This window comes from Phyllopteryx taeniolatus, unplaced genomic scaffold, assembly GCF_024500385.1.
Source record: "Phyllopteryx taeniolatus isolate TA_2022b unplaced genomic scaffold, UOR_Ptae_1.2 contig_53, whole genome shotgun sequence".
NCBI classification, from domain to species: domain Eukaryota; kingdom Metazoa; phylum Chordata; class Actinopteri; order Syngnathiformes; family Syngnathidae; genus Phyllopteryx; species Phyllopteryx taeniolatus.
In genome coordinates this window covers 25,571-38,011 of record NW_026903481.1, presented here as the reverse complement: position 1 = coordinate 38,011, position 12,441 = coordinate 25,571, and the positions used below count along the sequence as shown (strand labels likewise).

Genomic DNA, 12,441 nt, shown 5'->3' with positions numbered 1-12,441 from the left:
GCTCTTGCCGTGACCCGGATTTGAACCGAGCTTGTTGCGGCCACAACGCAGAGTACTAACCACTATACAATCACGGCTTGGGTTGGTGGAAGAGTATTTTCTGTCATTTTGATGCGTAATGGGGACCAATTAAAACCACTAAAACCACATGTGAATAACCCAACACAGCTACAAATGGAAAATGTGCTCTAATGTGAGGATCATTTGAGTGTTTGCACCTCATTCAGCTGTTAAATGTGTAACTACAGTATTTGTGCAGACGACCTCAAGTTTCTTCCTCTCTCCTCCTTTGTTGGGGCTGCCACGTGGGAGTTAGAACAAGTGGTCAAAAGGGCTCAGAGAACCCAACCGGATCCCAAGACTGGACTTCCAGACTGGCTTTTCGTCCCCAATTTCACACGCTCTGAAGTACTTCAGTGGGCCCACAACTCCAACTACATTTGGAAGGACGTCAGGGCTCGGTTGCTCCCCTACGCCTGTATACAAGGTGGGTCAGATGGTTTGGCGCTCCTCCCGTGACCTTTCTCTCCAGACCAAATCACGGAAGCTCACGCCACGCTACATTGGTACTTTTCCGATCACTAAAGTCTTAAATCCCACCTCTATTCAGTTGAAGCTCCCTCATTCTCTCAAAATCCACCCGACATTTTATGTGTCTCTGCTCAAGCCTGTCACCACCAGTACCCTTAGCCCTCCGGCCTTACCCCCCTCCGCCCCACATAATCAACAAACATCCTGCGTTCACGGTGTCACGCATCCCTTTCGGGGGGGTGGGGGGGGGGGGGGGGCTGTCATGATCTGTGCCCTGCAGTTCCTTTTTGGAACTTGGGTGGCACGTTGTGCCTCCCTTTAGCCTCTCTAACTCTCCATCAATCATCACCTCCTCGCCCACGTACCTGTTCTCAATCAGCACTAATCACTGCCTCCATATACAGTAAGCCTGCCAGATCCAGGAATCCAGCACCAGTAGTATCATCCGTGGTACTCTTGTGATTCGTTCTCTTGTGTTTGATTGATTACTTGGCTACCCGCATTTGTACTGACTCTCTTGTGTTCTCCTCCACCTCCAGTGTTCCTTACGCGTGTTTGGCAAACATAACAACTACTACATTACTGCAACTGTTGCTCTCGTGCTATCAGTTAGCAGGACCAGCAAACCGGCTCGCTGGTGCATTAACGTGTGCTCGACACTCAATGAATGTAGGTCAAAAGGCTCCTCGTTATTATAGTGGACAGTATCTCCGCATGTCACGTGGAAGACCGAGGTTTGATTCCCTCACGGGGAGTTAACTTCAACTGGACTTTAGCTTTTCGTGGGGCTCTTCTTTGTAGGAAAACAAGAAAACCCATCAGCCTCGTTTCCAAACAGGGACCTTACGCCTGTTTGGTGAACATAACAACCACTACACGACTGAAACTGTCGCTCTTGTCCTATCCGTTAGCAGGACCAGCAAACCGCCTCGCTAGCTGGCATTGCTGATGCGTTCAGGTGAATTGACGTGGTCGACACAAGGTGAATGCAGTACAAAAGGACTCCTCGTTAGTATCGAGGGAATTCACTCATGTCCCATTCCCACTGGAACACGCACCCTCATTGAAGTGCCACTCGGACTGAGTGGAAAAACATGCCTGCGTTCAACACATTCTTTAGGAGTTCCTTAGGAAATTAAAACATTTGACCCATCCATCCATCAATTTTCTGAGCCCCTTATCCTCACTAGGGTCGCAGGCGTGCTGGAGCCTATCCCAGCTATCATCGAGCAGGAGGCGGGGTACACCCTGAACTGGTTGCCAGCCAATCGCAGGGCACATACAAACAAACAACATTCGCACTCACATTCACACCTACGGGCAATTTAGAGTCCCCAATTAATGCATGTTTTTGGGATGTGGGAGGAAACCGGAGTGCCCGGAGCAAACCCACGCAGGCACGGGGAGAACATGCAAACTACACACAGGCGGGACCAGGGATTGAACCCCGCTCCTCAGAACTGTGAGGTTGACGCTGTAACCAGTTGTCCACCGTGCTGCCAACATTTGTCCCATCACTTCTAAATTTAAGTTTCAAAAGGTAATTAAATACCAAAAAAATAAGTTTGCATACTGTTCAATGACGCACCAGAGAGAAGAGAGTACTTTTTCCCCCCATTGTTATTTGTGTGTCTCATTGCTGAAATGCAAAACAAACATTTCTGTCGAAAAGTAAATCTGACAATTATCAAAGTATATTAAACTTAATGAGGAATCGGAGAGCTTTCTGTTGCTAATTAACCAATACGGGATGACGGTGAACTCTGATCTTGACGCGCCTGTTATTCGTTTTTTATAAGCATCAGAATCTTTTTTCTTCAAATATGTTTCATCCTGAAGAGTTCATCTACTGTTTTTCACTTTTTAAATAAAGTATTCAGTTAATTATACACAAAAGAATAACACGCTTAACCCGGGACTGAAAGAAGTGTGTCAATGAAGTATGCAGTGCTGTACATTAAGGACTGTAAAACGGAAAGTGGAAATGGAAGCAATTTTATTTTAAAATGATTCTCCTTAGTTCCGGGCCTGACGGTGGAGGTTGAGGTCTGCAGGATGGTAGATAATAATCGTTACTCTGTTCCTTTTGTCCTCTCTGTTTTTTGTTTTAGGTTTTTCAGGTTATTGATTACGCCATGATTTATGTTCCAAAACGTCAAATGCAGTTTTTTTTCATCGGGTAACTTGGCTGGCAGTGCCCTTTAGTGCACGGTGGACTGGTCTGGACAGAATAACACAGCAGTTTCCATAGTGTAGTGGTTATCATGTTTTCCTTGCACGTGAAAGGTCCCTGGTTTGAAATTGGCTGCCTCTATTTTTTCATCTGCCATGATTAACTATGGGTAGAGATTTGTCTCAAATTGATTTCCACAAATATATCCATGATTTACACACATTTCTTAAATGTTTTGTGTGCATTTATCACAACTTGACATGATGATGATGAATATTTACAAGATATCATTTGTCAATATTAATTTCTGCTTGTCGATTGTTGAAGGTGCGTTTGTGGATCAGCGGGCAAGCGTGTTTATTTTTTATACAAACGTAATGCAGTTTTCAAGATATTCTCACACATGCACACACACACTATAAAATAGATGATTGAGAGCTAGCCACTTTTTATTTGAACACTGTAATAATAAGCTGGTTTTTGGATCTTGCTGACAGATGAGGAAGGCAATTTCTTTTAATTTTCCTTACTAATGACGGGGCTGCCTGTTTTCCACCTGGTTCAGTGGAAAATCAGAGGATGTCAATATTGATTGGATCAAAGGCTTTTGACAAGTCCAAAACAGGTGGGCTGCCATAGTTTTACAGGTAGTGGGTCACTTAGTGGAGGGTCTCTCCTCTTTGTCTCATTTGCATGTTTAGGTTGCTGTATATTTTTATCCTGTGTGCCTTTTCATTTTGTAGTGTGTGTGACCTGTCGTTCCCCGCACCCTGAAAGAATCTCCGAAAGTGGGTATTCTCTGACTGGAGCCTTGTCAAAACGGGCATTGTAAATAATTGGCAATAACAATAATTTTTTACTTTTCAAATAAACAGCATACACTCGCCTGACTTTGGTGCAAGCAGCGTGGGTTCAGTTCCCACTCAGTGACGGTGTGAATGTGAGTGCGAATGGTTGTCGGTGCCCTGCGACTGACTGGTGACCAGTTCAGGGTGTAGTCCGCCTATCGCCCGAAGTCAGCTGGGATAGGCTCCAGCGTCCCGCGACCCTAACCAGGATAAGCGGTGTTGAAAATGGATGGATGGATGGATGGATAAACAGCTTGAAGCAAGCACGCTTGGGACTTATTTGGAAAACTATGCAAGTGAGAGTGAGAACAGGTAGTAACAAACACATTAATAAGCGTGTTTTAATAAGTTTAAATGTGCTTATAGCATGTGAGATGTGAAAACATTTTTTAACTATATGGTCTGTCTAAATTGCTGATTTTCATTCTCAATTGTCTTCATTTCTCATTTACTTCTCATTTTCACTGATTAGGTCTGTCTGGAACGTATCCCCTGCGATAAGTAGGAGCGATTACAGTTGATACCGCAGCAGTGCAATGTAACAATTTGTCAAAGGAAATTCAAAAAAGTGATTGCTTGACTATCTTTAAAAGAGGCTAAAAAACGTCGCTTAATTTACACAATTTTAGTCATGTCTTTATTTTTATGATCTAAATTTGGCTTATCAGCTCTATTTCCCTGCTGCTGCCATTACCCTGATTCTCAGGTTCATGCACCTTAAAAGAAAAAGGAATATGTGATCATGAATATGTATTAATGTACATAGCTTTCAGTCCTCAGGCGTTATTGTGTTTTTATCCTCTGTGGCGACGCTTTACTGTATGTCAGGAAGTGCTAATGTGCTCTTTTTTGTGCTATCACCAGATAAAAACAATCAGAGCTGCAGGTGAAGGGGAATCAAGCCAGAGAGGCTCAAGCCTAAAAGTGTACATATGATTTGCTTGTTCCAAAAAAAAATATTGTTTTTTTTTTTTTTTTATAAAAGGCCAATACATTTTTAAAAAACATCCATCCATCCATTGTCTTCCGCTTATCCGAGGTCGGGTCGCAGGGGCAGCAGCCGCAGCAGGGAAGCCCAGACTTCCCCAGCCACTTCATCCAGCTCTTCCGGGGGGATCCCGAGGTGTTCCCAAGCAAGACGAGAGATGTAGTATCTCCAGCATGTCCTGGGTCGTCCCCGGGGTCTCCTCCCGGTGGTATGTACGAGGAACACAGGCGTCCTGTCCTAAACAGATGCCCGAGCCACCTCATCTGGCTCCTCTCAATGCGGAGGAGCAGTGGCTCTACTCTGAGCCCCTCCCGGATGACTGAGCTTCTCACCCTATCTGCAAGGGAGAGCACGGAAACCCTGTGGAGGAAACTCATTACGGCCGCTTGTGTCCGGAATCTTGTTCTTTCGGTCACGACCCACGGCTTGTGACCATAGGTGAGGGTAGGAATGTAGATCGACCGGTAAATCGAGAGCTTCGCCTTTCGACTTAGCTCCTTTTTCACCACAACGGATCGATACATAGTCGCATCACTGCAGACGCTGTGCCGATCCGCCTGTCGATCTCCCGTTCCATTCTTCCCTCACTCGTGAACAAGACCCCAAGATATTTGAACTCCTCCTCTTGGGGAAGGATCTCATCCCCGACCTGGAGAGTACACTCCACCCTTTTCTGACTGAGGACCATGATCTCAGATTTGGAGGTGCTGATTCTCATCAGAATCAGAATCAGAATCAGAATCATCTTTATTTGCCAAGTATGTCCAAAACACACAAAACTGACAATTTTCAAAGTATATTAAACTTAATGAGGAATCGCAGAGCTTTCTGTTGCTAATTCCATTCATTCCAGCAGCTTCACACTCTGCTGCGAACCGCTCCAGTGAGTGTTGGAGATCACGGCCTGATGAAGCCAACAGAACTACATCATCTGCAAAAGCAGAGATGCAAGACTGAAGCCACCGAACCGGACCTCCTCGACACCTAAAAATTCTGTCCATAAAAGTTATGAACAGAATCGGTGACAAAGGGCAGCCTTGGCGGAGTCCAACCCTCACCGGAAACGACTCAGACTTACTGCCGGCAATGCAGACCAAACTGACAGCGGTCGTACAGGGATCGAACAGCCCGTATCAGAGGGTTCGGTACCCCATACTTCCTAAGCACCCCCCACAGGACTCCCCGAGGGACATGATCTGCTCTGGGTCCTTTTCCTTGTCCTTTAAGTATCAATGTACGTGTTTTATTTATTTTTATTTTGTTCAACTGTACCTATTCTTCCTGTGTGCTTTTGTCTTGCCCCTTTTTAATGTATGAGACCTGTCAAAGACAAATTTCTGTCATCTCTGGTGTCAGCCGAATAAAGTTTCGATTCAAATCTTTTCTATTTTACTGAATATTTTCCATATGACTCATTCTCAAACAGAATATTTGTATTTATATTGTCTTGTCAAAGTGTTTTGATGAGATGGTCTTCTTTTCCTTTGGGCTTGTCCCTTTAGGGGTCGCCACAGCGCGTCATCCTTTTCCATGTAAGCCTATCTCCTGCATCCTCCTCTCGAACATCAACTGCCCTCATGTCTTCCCTCACGACATCCATCAACCTTCTCTTTGGTCTTCCTCTCGCTCTCTTGCCTGGCAGCTCCATCCTCATCATCCTACCAATACTATTTCTCCTCTGGACGTGTCCAAACCATCAAAGTTTGCTCTCTCTAAATTTGTCTCCAAAACATCGAACCTCGGCTGTCCCTCTGATGAGCTCATCATTTATAATCTAAAAAAATATGACAAAGTGGAGAGTGACATGAGTGGCACATTTCATCACCACACAAGATGTGATCATAAAAGCCTGTTGAAATGGTAATCTGTATGAAATGTTGATTAATATTCTTATCAATACAGTAAAATGTTGAGATGTTTCACTTGATCGACAGTTTAATGCCTATCATGCCCTTCACATTAATTCACTGTCGTCCTGGCTCAGCATCATGCAGGGTTTCCTTTCAGCCTTGGTACAGCCAACAGTTTTAGACAGACAACTTTTGTGCCAAGTTCTACCTACCCAAGCCGTGATCGTATAGTGGTTAGTACTCTGCGTTGTGGCCGCAGCAACCCCGGTTCAAATCCGGGTCACGGCAGAAATGAACCCCTGCGATGACTTTTTTTAGTGCTGCCGTTTGGTTTGTGGGACAGTAAAAATCATCCACAGGGGCTTGCAGAGGGCCCAATACTTTTGTGGGGCTAGTGGCGCAATGGATAATGCGTCTGACTATGGATCAGAAGATTCTAAGTTCAACTCCTGGCGAGCTCGTGTGCAGTTTTGCATGTGGTATTAAACCCAATTCAGAATGCTGTATTTGTTACGTTCACCTGAAATGTCTGCGTCACGCTAACTCATGCAACACTGTCAACGCAAACCGTGTGGAGGAAACTAATTTCGGCCGCTTCTATCCGGGATCTTGTTCTTTCGGTCACGACCCACAGCTCGTGACCATAGGTGAGGGTAGGAACATAGATCGACCACCTTCGGCTTAGCGCCTTCTTTTGTCACGTTCGTGGTTAGGGCGAAGGCGCGGAACGCAACATTGAGGACCCAAGTGCAGGGAAGCAGAGAGGCAAGGCAGGAGTGCGGGAGTCTCAAAAAATATTATTTAATCTTCAAAAATGGCAAACAAGGATATTGGATAAAGCAAAACTAAACAAAGTCCCACAACAGATAACAACAAAACCAAAGTAACAAAGACACACTCTAAAACTGGAAACAAACTATGACCTGTGAGTAAGACGTGGAACATGGTGAATAACTAGGACAAGTGGGGGGCACAGATGAAAAGGACAGAAAAGACTTAACGATAGGGCTTACTGGAGGAGGGTAGGTATGGTTGGCAGGCTGAGGACGGTGGGAGGCAGTTTGGTGGTGTCCAGGGTGACACCATGTTCTTCCCGCTGGGTCCTGTTCTGGTCACTGTGCCAGATGATCCTGTTCTTTCAAAAACTGACTCCAGCCGATAGAAATTATGACATAGGTGATCGTGAACTGCTGGCGGTCAAGGTGGCTTTGGTGGAGTGGAAGCACTGGCTAGAGGGGGCACAGACTTCGTTTTTAGTATGGACAGATCACAAGAACCTTGAGTATATTAAATCTGCTAAAAGATTAAATGCGAGGCAGGCAAGATGGGCTCTGTTCTTCACTAGATTTAATTTCATGTTATCCTACCGACCTGGTTCTAAGAATGGTAAACCAGATGCTTTATTACGTATTTTCTGTGAAGAGAATTCATTGTCCGACCCTAAGACTATTTTGCCCAAGTCCTGTTTCATTTCTGCTTTTGTTTGGGACGTTGAAACTGCGGTTAAAGAGGCTCTGAAGAACACTCTTAGCCTTGAAGATTGCCCTTAAAACAGGCTTTATGTGGTTCCGATCTTAAGGGGAAGAGTCATCCACTGGGCTCACACTAACCATCCCGTATGTCACTCAGGCATTGCCAAAACGCAATCTGTGGTCGAACAGCGCTTTTGGTGGCCTAATGTTAGGAGGGATGTTATCGATTACGTCAATGCTTGTCAGGTATGTGCTGCTAAAAGGCCCTCCCGTCAACGTCCTTCTGGGGAGTTGCGACCCCTGCCAATACCACAACGTCCTTGGTCAGACATTTCCATAGACTTTGTGACACGATTACCGGTCTCTAAAGGTAATACCACCATTCTCACAGATTTTAAAATATAATTTTTTTAGAATCATCTTTTATTGTCATGAACATGCATGCATGCATGCACACGAAATTTGTTCTCTGCATTTAACCCATCACAGTGAACACATACACATGTTAGTGGAACACACTGGAGCAGGGGGAAGCTGAAGCGCCCAGGGAGCATTTCGGGGTATCAGTGTCTTGCTCAAGGACACCACAGCCGTGAATCAGGGGGATGTTGGCAGATAGTCCAGTCGGGGTCTTGAACCTAGGTCCCCCACGGTGGCAGGTAAGGATCTTAACTATTGGGCCACAGCTGCCCAATTCTCTAAGATGGCACACTTCATTGCACTTCCGAAACTCCCCTCAGCTAAAGTGCCGAGTTGATGATTAACCAGGTATTCAAGTTTCATGGTTTTCCCAAGAATCTGGTATCTGATAGGGGCCCCCAATTCATTTCACGATTTTGGAAAGAGTTTTGCAGTGTAATGGGTGCTACCGTCAGTCTGTCATCTGGGTTTCATCCTGAAACCAACGGACAAACCAAGAGGCTGAACCAGGACCTGGAGACTGGGCTCCGATGTCTCGCTTCACAGGAGCCAAAAATCCTGGTCTCAGAAGCTGGTTTGGGTCGAGTTCTCTCACAATTCCCTCCCCTCTGCATCCACTGGTCTATTGCCTTTTCACGTTGTGCATGGTTACCAACCATCTCTATTTCCTGCTACAGCCCCAGAGTCCACAGTTCCAGTGGCATTGACATTGGTGAGACGCTGCAGGAGGACCTGGGAGCGAGCCCGCCAGATGCTGCTGCGCCAGGGACGGTCCTACAAGACCCCAGCTGACCGTAGGAGGACATCGGCCCCGAACTACAAAGTGTGTAAGCGAATTTGGCTCTCCACCAAGCATATTCCACTCCGGGTGGAGTCCCGGAAGCTCGCTCCCAGGTTCATTGGGCCCTTCCCCATCACAAAGATAATCAACCCTAAGTCGATGCGGGTCCACCCTACTTTTCACGTCAGCCTGCTCAAGCCCGCCCGGGAGTCCCCTCTGGTCCCGCCTTCGAGGCCCCCTCCTCACCCCCGGTTTGTGGATGGAGGCCCTGTCTTCTCTATGAGGCGGCTGTTGTCGTCTCGTCGGAGGGAGAGGGGGTTTCAATATCTGGTGGACTAGGAGGGCTACGGGTCTGAGGAACGTTCGTGGGTGCCGTGTGCGTTTATCGTGGATGACTCGCTTATTCGGGACTTCCATGTTGCGCATCCAGGGGTTCCGGGGCCGTCTGGGGCCGCCAGTTAAGGATGGGTACTGTCATGGGTGTGTGTTCCGGTTTTTGTCTTCCCCCTGTTTCACACACACCTGCTCCTGAGAGCATCTTCACCACCTGTGCCTCGTTCACCCGAATTACCTGTTGGATTTATCTTACCCAACATTATAAAAAATAGACACAAAAGAAATGAAGACGCTGGTTTATTTTTCTCATGAGGAGGGCGCATGGGAGATTGTTCAGATCACAGCCTCTCAACACGCTCTAAACAATCCCCCCCCTCGCTCCTGCTTTTATTTGAAATAGGAGGGATTTACAAATCATAATGTTCTAAGCAATAAGACACAACACAAAATATTTGATAATAAGAGGGTTTTTCCAAGACATAGTATTCTAAACAATAAGACACAACACATAATATTTGATAATAAGAGGGTTTTTCCCAGACATAGTATTCTAAGCAATAAGACACAACACAAAATATTGGACCAACACTTGTCCCGACCCGACCACATCCGATCACGTCCTTGGTCCAGGCGCCCTTCCATCGGATGATGCTGAGTCATCTTTTCGAAGGTGAGACATCTAAAATCGTCCATAATACTAATTCAAGCTAAGCAAATAAATGATAACTTCTAGAATATATTTAACATTACCCATTGCATTTAACCTCGTGTCTCATTCTTTTTCGTCGCCAGTTCGTTGTACCTTGTCGTCACGTTCCAGCATTCCTTCTTTCCACGTCAAAGATTCACAGTAAGACTAGACCCTGTTCCGATTATCGACCTCGCCTTTGTGCCTCATGTTTTTAGATACTGTAGCCTTTTTTGGATTGCCTGCCTGTGTACCGACCTCTGCCTGTATATTAAACCTCTTTTTTTTAAACTATCCATTTTTTTAGGAGTCGTGCATTTTTGGGTCCTATGGTTTGTTCCGTTCATGACATCTTTACCACAACGGATCGATACAAAGTCCGCATCACTGCAGAGGCTGCACCGATCCGCCTGTCGAGCTCAAGTTCCATTCTTCCCTCACTCGTGAACAAGACGCCAAGATACTTGAACTTCTCCACTTGGGGAAGGATCTCATCCCCGACCCGGAGAGAGGACGCCACCCTTTTCCGACTGAGGACCATGGTCTCAGATTTGGAGGTGCTGATTCTCATCCCAGCCGCTTCACACTCAGCTGCGAACCGCTCCAGTGAGAGTTGGAGATCACGGCTTGATGAAGCCAACAGAACCACATCATCTGCAAAAAGCAGAGATGCAATACTGAGGCCACCAAACCGGACCCCCTCTACGGGTCCGCTGCACTGAGAAATTCTGTCCATAAAAGTTATGAACAGAATCAGTGACAAAGGGCAGCCTTGGCGGAGTCCAACCCTCACCGGAAACGAGTCCGACTTACTGCCGGATATGCGGACCAAACTCTGACTCTGGTCATACAGGGACCGAACAGCCCGTATCAGGGCCAGGGAAGAATGGAACGGGAGATCGACAGGTGGATCTGTGCAGCGTCTGCAGTGATGCGGACTTTGTATCGATCCATTGTGGTAAAGCAGGAGCTAAGCCGAAAGGCGAAGCTCTCGATTTACCGGTCGATCTACGTTTCTACCCTCACCTATGGTCACGAGCTGTGGGTCGTGACCGAAAGAACAAGATTCCTGATACAAGCGGCCGTAATGAGTTTCCTCCACAGGGTATCCGGGCTCTCCCATAGAGATAGGGTGAGATAGAGTAGAGCCGCTGCTCCTCCACATCGAGAGGAGCCAGATGAAGTGGCTGGGGCATCTGATTCGGATGCCTCGCGGACGCCTCCCTGGTGAGGTTTTGGGAGTATGGGGTACTGAGTATACGGGCTGTTCGGTCCCTGAGATGTTCCGGGCATGTCCCACCGGGAGGAGACCCAGGGGACGACCAAGGACACCCTGGAGAGAGTACATCCTTCGGCTGGCCTGGCAACGAGCTGGATGAAGTGGCTGGGGAGAAGAAAGTCTGGGCGTCCCTGCTAAAGCTACTGCCCCCGCGACCTGACCTCGGATAAGCGGTAGAAAATGGATGGATGGCTGGATGGATGGTGTGCATTTATCATAACTTAGCATTTATAAATATTCATTTGTGCTGTGCATTGTTGATGGTGCGTTTGTAGATCAGCGCATTTATTTTTTAGACAAACGGAACGCAGTTTTCAAGATACACACACACACACGCACACACACACACACACACACACACACACAAAAGTTGAGAATCTTCACACGCAGCCTTTTGATCCTGATTCTCACTTCACTGGAAGAACTATTCACGGTGTCCGAGCAGGGGAGAAGGTTTTTATCGAAGCTGTTTTTCAAGGCAAATTAATTTTAAAAATAATAATAACAATAACCAGTCCTTGCTCATACTAGGATTTGAACAAGGAACCTTTCACACATGAGGTGCACATGCACACCACTAAGCTATGGTAAAATTCACTGCATCACCAGCACACCACGTACAACAGCTGCCTGACAAGCAAGAAAAGCTGTTTCCACCCGGTCTCGAACCAGGGACCTTTCGCGTGTTAGGCGAACGTGATAACCACTACACTATGGAAACTGTGGTGGGTGTTGTGCCCAATAGCAGACATGCAGTTTTTGACAGACCAGCCCACCAAGTAACTCACAAGCAGAATTGAATTTTTACAAATGATAAGTCATAATGGAATTTATTTAAGCATTACTGAAGTAAGAATTCTTTTGAGAGGACCAAGTGTTTTGAGCAGTTATCAAGCCAACCATCTTTTCTTTGTATTTCTACATCAATGGAATTCCTACAGCCATTTGTGATTTGACGGGGCTACCGGTTTTCCACCTGGTTCAGCCACGGTCGGCTTACCGGGGATTTCGGCAGGGTCGGACCATCGACTGTTGGATTCCCATAAAAAGGACTCGCAGTCAAGTCATCATCCTG

The 12,441-nt window shown here is 46.4% G+C and overlaps 2 non-coding genes across 2 annotated transcripts; one reads left to right on the top strand and one right to left on the bottom strand.

The window, feature by feature from the left end:
- Window positions 1-6,606: 6,606 nt before the first annotated feature.
- trnah-gug (transfer RNA histidin (anticodon GUG)) lies at window positions 6,607-6,678 on the top strand. Its single transcript has one exon. It is a non-coding gene; the product is annotated as a tRNA-His (tRNA).
- A 5,336-nt stretch (window positions 6,679-12,014) lies between these two features.
- trnav-aac (transfer RNA valine (anticodon AAC)) lies at window positions 12,015-12,087 on the bottom strand. Its single transcript has one exon. It is a non-coding gene; the product is annotated as a tRNA-Val (tRNA).
- Window positions 12,088-12,441: the final 354 nt, after the last annotated feature.